Genomic DNA, 7923 nt, shown 5'->3' with positions numbered 1-7923 from the left:
AGAGAGGAGGTGGAGTCAGGAAGACACCATGTACCTGCCAGAGGGGAAAGGCATAAGCTGCTAGTCAGAACCTTGCTGATAGGCCACAAGCCTCATAGTAAAATATAAAATAATAGAAATGGGTTAATTTAAGAGATAAGAGTGAGCTAGAAATATGCATAAGCTAATAGGCTAAGCAGTGGTGTAATGAATACAACGTCTGTGTAATTATTTTGGTTCTAGGCAGCTGGGAAGAAACAAGCAGCTTTCATACAACATATAGAGATATATTTTAGTTAGATAGATAATCTTCAAACCTTTAAAAGATAGACAGAATATGGCATTTAAAATGTTTAGGACTTTTCATGACAATGAGACACTCCTGCTCCTGGCAGCACCAATCTAACTCAAGAGGAAGATAGACATTGGAGAGACTCCTCATGAAGTTTGCTAGCCATTTGGGCAAGAAACTGCTCTTTTCTGGACTTCTTGATGTTATGCTATATGAACTAAACATGTAGGACCCACAGAAAAATACTGCTGTATTTTCTTAAAGGTGAGACAGTCCTTCAGGGTTTGTGCTTCATGAAAGAGTCTTCCAGACATTCTGCAGGACACAGAAGAAAGTGACTAACAACTGCCAATACTTGCAGAACTGTCTTTGAAATTTCCTGCTTCATGGGAAGGTTTGTCAGATACTATGGGCCTGTAGGCTGAAGATTGGTGCCCCAATATTACAGAAGAACTTTGGGTTATTGTCTAGGCAGAGAAATGTCTCTGTCAATTCTAGAGTTTTGAGATTTGTTTATTATGTAATTCCTATTTACTTAGGTGATATTGTATCCTTTTAAAGTCTTTGATGCAGTTGAAGAATGATTGTTATAGTTTTCCCTAGTTATGATAAAAGATACAGTATATATAAATATTGTAACTGTCATTCTTGCTTGATACCCATTTTGTTATATGTAACTTTGAAGTAAAAACTTTCCTTTTTATTTGAACAGAAAAGAGGGGATAATGTGGGAAGTCCTTCTGTATACTGTTGCTTTTATTTGTTAATGAATAAAGAAGCTACTTTGGCCTGTGACAGGGCAGAGTAGAGCTAGGCCAAAAACCTAAACTGAATACTGGTAGAAAAAAGGCAGAGTCAGTGCGAAGCCATGTAGCAGCTGGAAGAGACAGATGCTAGAGCTTTGCCCAGTAATCCACAGCCACATGGTGATATACAGAATAATAGAAATGGGTTAATTTAAGATATAAGAGCAAACTAGAACGATGCTCAAAGTATTAACCAAACAGTATTGCAAATAATCTAGTTTCTGTGTGTTTCACTTCAGTTCTGGACAGCTGGGAACAAATGAGCAGCCTCCACCAGCAGGACTACTGATATATTTTGATCTTGTATCTTGCCTTACTACTGAAGGTATTTATCAGCTGTAGGAGTTCCCTAGTAGAGTTTTGGGGGTCAGTTATATACACTATCATTTCCTCTGCAAATAACAAAAGTTTGAGTTCTTCCTTTTCAAATTGTCTCCCCTTGATCTACTTTAGTTGTCTTATCGCTAGAGCCAGAACGCCAAGAACTATGTTGAATAGATATAGAGTGGATGCCTTGTCTTGTTCCTGATTTTAATGGAATCACTTTGAGTTTCTCTCCATTTAATTTGATGTTTGCTGTTGGCTTATATTATATTACTTTCATTATATTTAGATAGTCTCCTTGTATCCCTGATTTCTCCAAGACCTTTATCATGAAGGGTTTTTGCATTTTGTCAAATGCTTTTTCAGCATTTAATGAGATGATCATATGGTTTTTAACCTTTCAGTTTATTTGTATGGTGCATTACATTGCTAGATTTTCATATGTTGAACCATCTGTGCATCTCTGGGATGTAATCAACTTGATCATGGTGGATGATTTTTGATGTACTTTTGGATTCAGTTTGCCAGGATTTTATTGAGTATTTTAGCATCTTTGTTCATGAGTGAGATTGGTCTGTAATTCTCTTTTTCAATTGAGTTTTTGTGTCATTTTAGTATCAGGGTAACTGTAGCCTTATAAAAAGAGTTTTGCCATGTTTTTTATGTTTCTCTTAGGTGGAACACTTTGAGGAGTATAGGTATTAGCTCTTCTTTGAAGTTCTGGTAGAATTTTTTGGGATGGGAAATTTTTGATGACAGCTTCTATTTCCTTGCAGTTTATAAGTCTATTAAAATTGTTCACCTCATCTTGATTTAATTTTGGTATGTGGTACCTATTTAGAAAATTGACTGTTTCTTTCACATTTTCCAGTTTTGAGGAGTATAGGTTTGTGTATTATGACTTAATGATTCTCTGGATTTCCTCATTATCTGTTGTTATGTCTTCCTTTTCATTTATAATTTTTTTGCTTTGGATGTTCTCTCTCTGCCATTTGATTAGTTTGGATAAGGATTTGTCAATCAATAGCTGGAGAAACTATGGAAAGTACACAAATCAGCCCATAATTATACCAGTTCTTTTGAAAAGAATTACTAGAAATCTTTTTTTTCAAATTATTTTACAAATAGATAATAAAGGCAGTTGAAAATATGACTCAGCAGCTAACAGTACTTTCTCCTTTAAAGGACTGGAATTTGGTTCCTAGAACCCATGCCAGGTGACTTACCACTACCTGTCATTCCCTAAATGGTACGCAAAAATTACCAATAAGATATTTACAAACTAAGTTCGAGGTCCCATTCTAAAAATCACAAAACATGATTAATTTAGCTTAATTCCAGTGGTGAAGGATGTTGGTTCAATATACTTCGGTCAATAAAAATAATTCACCATACCACATAACTAGATGCAAGGACATAAATCCCATGATCACTTCAATTAATGAAAAATGGCCTTTGACAAAATCCAACATCCATTCACGGCAAAAATCCTGGAGAGATAAGAGAAGGAGGAAACATAGCTCAACATAATAAAAGTTAAATATGACAAACTTATTTAATATGACCATCATATTAAATAGAGAAAAATTAAATCATTGCCACTAAAACCAGGAACACAACATGGGTGCCTACTTTTTCTATTCTTATTCAGTACAGCGCTTGAAGTTACAGCAGTAGGAGGAGAAAATAAGGATAAAATAGGAAAAGAAGTTAGAATATCTCTGTGTGACGATGTGATTTTGTATACAAGAGACCCTAAAGACTCTTATTTGATACTCCTAGAGCTGACAGTTTGGGCAAAGTGGCAGGTTACAAAGCTAACATAGCCAAACCAGTAGCCTTCTTACATGCTAAGTATAAACATATTGAGAAATAAACCATAAAAACAATCCTATTCACAATAGAAAAATAAAAATCAAACTCTGGACAAGCCTAACAGAGTAAGTAAATGATCTCTATAATCTACAATTAAAAACTGTTAAACACTGAGGGGGCTGGAGAGATGGCTCAGTGGTTTAGAGCACCGTCTGCTCTTCCAGAGGTCCTGAGTTCAATTCCCAGCAACCACATGGTGGCTTACAACCATTTGTAATGAGATCTGGCGCCCTCCTCTGGCGTGTGGGCACACATGGAGGCAGAATGTTGTATACATAATAAATAAATAAATCTTAAAAAAAAAAACCTCTTAAACACTGAATAAAGACAATGAAGAAGGCACTAAAAGATGTAGAGACTTCCCATAAACGTGGACTGATTGGAACAATCATGTGAAAATGGCCACTTTCCCTGAAGCAATCTACAGATCCAATAAAATTCCCATCACAATTTTCAGATGAATTCAGGGAACTGGAAAATTACATTACATAAGACAATGCTGACACAGAAAGACAAACACAGCTTAATGTCTCACACATGTGAATCCTAGCAGTGAAACCTTAGTTTTGTGTGTTTAGCTCTGAGTACTTGGTGACACCAGGGAACTAGGTGGGGATCATTGAGGGGTTCCTAAGGAGGAGATAATAGAACACTTGTGATATTGAAGTGGCTTCAGCAAAGTCATATTATACTGCCTCTACTGCCTCCACTCTGCAGCCACATTTGATTTTAAATGGTTTCTCACTCATTTTGCTGAAGTGTTTTACAGTGCCAAAATGGCCCTCCTTCCCTACTGAGTAAGGATCCTGAAGTGTGCAAATTATTCATCTGGAAGAATGGCCATACCTGATGTTTTACAAGACCCAAGATTACATTGTAGAAAGAAAAAACAAAAACCTCAGGCTGCACATAGTGTGAAATGATTGCAGCCTTATGACTTAAAAACAAACAAAAACAAGACTTTCCATGGGATGAGCCTGCTCTTGGTCATCTGGCTAGATGACTCATTATACTCTTAATTGACTTAATAAATGTGGTAGTCTATAACTTGGAAAGGAGGGATAATGGGGGCCAGTTTAAGTGGAGAGGCTAATGGGAAAATATAGACGAGGAGGGTTGTGGCTGGAGAGATGGTTCTGCAATTCAGAGACCCTGCTGCTCTGGCAGAGCCCTTAGTTCTGTTCCCAGAAACTACATGGTAGCTACCAATCATCTGTAACTCCAGTTCCTTGGGATTCATTATTTTTTTTCTGGACTCTGATGACATAGGCACACATGTGATGTACATCCATGCAGGCAAAATGTTTACAGGTGTAAAATGAAATGAAATAAATACATATTTCAAAATTTAAAACTTTTAAAAATAAAAGGCCCATGGAAACCTAGTAACTTATTTTACAAGCTTCAAATACAGATAACACACACACGCGCACATACATGCGCACACGCACACACACACATCACGTCACAGAAACACATAGATGATTCTAATTGAAATTATTGTACACAGGGTAGTTTGAGGTTTTATGGTGTCCTTTATGTAGACTTCACTCATTCCCAGAAACAACCAACTCTTATTTATTTGTCTTTGCTAATTTTTTAAATATTTTATTATGTATACAATATTATGTCTGTTGTATGCCTGAAGGCCAGAAGAGGGTACCAGACCCCATTACAGATGGTTGTGAGCCACCATGTGGTTGCTGGGAATTGAACTCAGGACCTTTGGAAGAGCAGGCAATGCTCTTAACCTCTGAGCCATTTCTCCAGCCCCTTTACTAAGTGTTTAATGTCTTATACTTCAGTTCACTGGTGTTATAGAAGCATGTATCTTTTGGAGATAAGTAGATGTGCCTTAAAAGAATAATTTTCAACTTTGATGTTTTGAACATTGGAGTGTAAATGGAATTATCCCTGTAAGTATGTTCTTTGCCTTCCTAGCCCAGGCAGGCTCTAGTTATACTGCTTTCTCTAAAGAACACTGCTTCATCATGAAAACACCTCCCACTTTAAATAAAAGAGATATATCTATAGTTCTCTTTGCATCTCTGAAATGACAGTTCAGTGTCTTAATAACTCCCACTGCAAGTAGGCTGTAGGATCTAATCCCTGATCTCCTAAACGTCACTGCCTTCTAAAGGCTTTTATATCAAGACAGAGGAAATATATATCCATGTTCCTGGCTGCTGGTATTTGCTAAGACCATCATGATTTCAGTTGACTTACACAGTTTGTAGATTGTGGTAAATCGTATTTCGACTGCATAGCTGGTATGTAGGTTAAAAAATGGATATAATAGTGAAGATCTTGAAAACATACTATGTCTTGTGTGTTCTGGTAACGAAAGTCAGCACTTGTTTATTAATTATATAAACTGTAAATGGAGATATAATAAAGAAAATGTACATTTAGCATGAAGAATAAAGAACATAGACTATTCTATTGCATAGTGATTAGAACTGCCTATCTAGAGATGCAGAGGTGAAAAAAAAACTTATTTATGGTGGCTGTAAGAGTGGTGTTCATCATAATTATATAATTGCCAGGGAGCATAAGAGATAATAAAATTTGTAAGCTAAACTTTTAATATAAATTAAGTGATTTTACACAAGGGAAATAATTTAGTTTATGGCACAGCACTTACTTAAGGCCTAAATTGAATCTAGATGACAATATTTTGTTGCATGATGTTATATCAATTATTACTAATAAAATTAAGCAAAGAATAATTTCTGAACAAAATTTTTATTTTCAATCTCATAAATGTCTTTGGCTATTATCCAGGAACAATGCTAAGTGCTTTCTATAAATCATATAATCTAACTCTTACAATTAAAGAGGTCATCAAAGTAAAAAAGCTGTTGAGATATGATCTAAATCCAAAATTTAATTTACCACTCTTAATTACTGAGTGATGATTCTATTTTAAGAATTCTAGAATGCTGCTATCTAAGAAAATTTAACAATGTTCATTAATCATGAAAAACTGAATATATACTATTAAAGGGTATGTAAATTTACTTTCTTCAGGAAGTTGCTTACATGAAAATAGATTAATGATAATTGCTCACACCAGGGTCTTGGATGTCTAATAACAGTTAAAGATAAAGCAATGAGGAAGACTGTAGTGTGGAGAGTACATTGTTTTCTTTTGTATAACATTTAAGGTGTGAACTTGGGGTTTTATCTTTTTTGCTTTCTTCCTGCTTCTCAATGGACTATGGTGTGCAACACAACTGAACAACTGATACAATGTTTCTTCTTGGAAGGCAGAAGAAGCGGGGAATGGGAATCTCGAGAGGAAAGCTGAGTTATTTTGGAATAGTTACTTTCATTTCTGCTAAGAATTATTTCTTAGCTAGAAACCACATCTCCACTTTAACTGTAGGCGCGTGGATAAACTGCTAATTCAGATAAAGCAGGCCACCTTCAGCATTGTTCATTGAACTCATCCATTGATAATAACAGAAGGCCTGAGTCTATCTATCTATCTATCTATCTATCTATCTATCTATCTATCTATCATCTATCTATCTATCTATCATCTGTCTATCTATCATCTCTCTATCATCTATCTATCTATCTATCTATCTATCTATCTATCATCTATCTCTCTGTGTGTGTCAATCTCCAGTTAAAAACAATTTCAGTCTTAGTCTCAAATTTTCATGTGATGCTTTTATAGTATGTATTTTTATTAGTTTCAAGTACATTCTGAGTATCATTAGAAGTAAATTAAGACAAAAGAAATAGTGGAGAAAATCACTTTATTGATTCTATTTCCATTTGCAAATCCTCTGAATTTATGACAACGACCTCATTCTCTTCTACCTATATTATTAAGAATGACTTAAAGGTTACTATTGAAAGACACTTTAAGTTTCTTGGCACAGAGCTACCTTGTTTAAATTTTAATCACCTTTGGTATACTTAGAAAACTTATACATAAACTAAGAAGTAAAAATCACATTTCCAAAGAGAGATAATTTATAAAATTAGATGTATCAACATATATGCTAGTAGCTAAATTATTATTAAAACATAAATAAAATTAGTGGAAATTCTCAAATGATTTAATGTAATAAAGTACTCATAATTTTACTTTAAAAAGTGTTTTAACTGAAAAAGATGTTGTATTTGTTCCATACAGATGGTTCCTATCTAACCGAGATGAAATAACATTAGTTTTTTGTTTACTTGTTTGATTTATGCTTGATAAATTTTTCTAATAGGCATACACTTTGCAAACATGTCAGTCACACTTCCTTTAGGCAACATTCTACAGTACATTGAGTTACTAGAGCAATCCTCACCTCTCAGATTAGCCTTCATCAACCTGGACCAATTTTTATTTCATTTGTACTAAGCTTTTGATAATATGATAGACGTGAGTATATTATAAAGTTTTCATAATGTAGGAGGATTCTAAATGGAAAAACTAATCTAAAAATGATCTCAAGTCCTGAAAATATGGTTCTAAACATCTTATCACAGTTTAATACACTAACTTTGTGTTGCATAGAGCAAAAGAAGGATAGATTATAACACGATATAAGCTAATATTACCTCTCAAGTGTTTAAAGTGCACTTTTTGTCACTAATAATTTCATAAGATTAAATAAAGAAAGTAATTTGTCACTCTCATAG

This window comes from Microtus oregoni, unplaced genomic scaffold (genome assembly GCF_018167655.1).
Source record: "Microtus oregoni isolate MIOR12 unplaced genomic scaffold, Mior012 000056F_ref0000123, whole genome shotgun sequence".
Lineage (NCBI taxonomy): Eukaryota > Metazoa > Chordata > Mammalia > Rodentia > Cricetidae > Microtus > Microtus oregoni.
Note: the sequence above shows the minus strand (reverse complement) of the source record.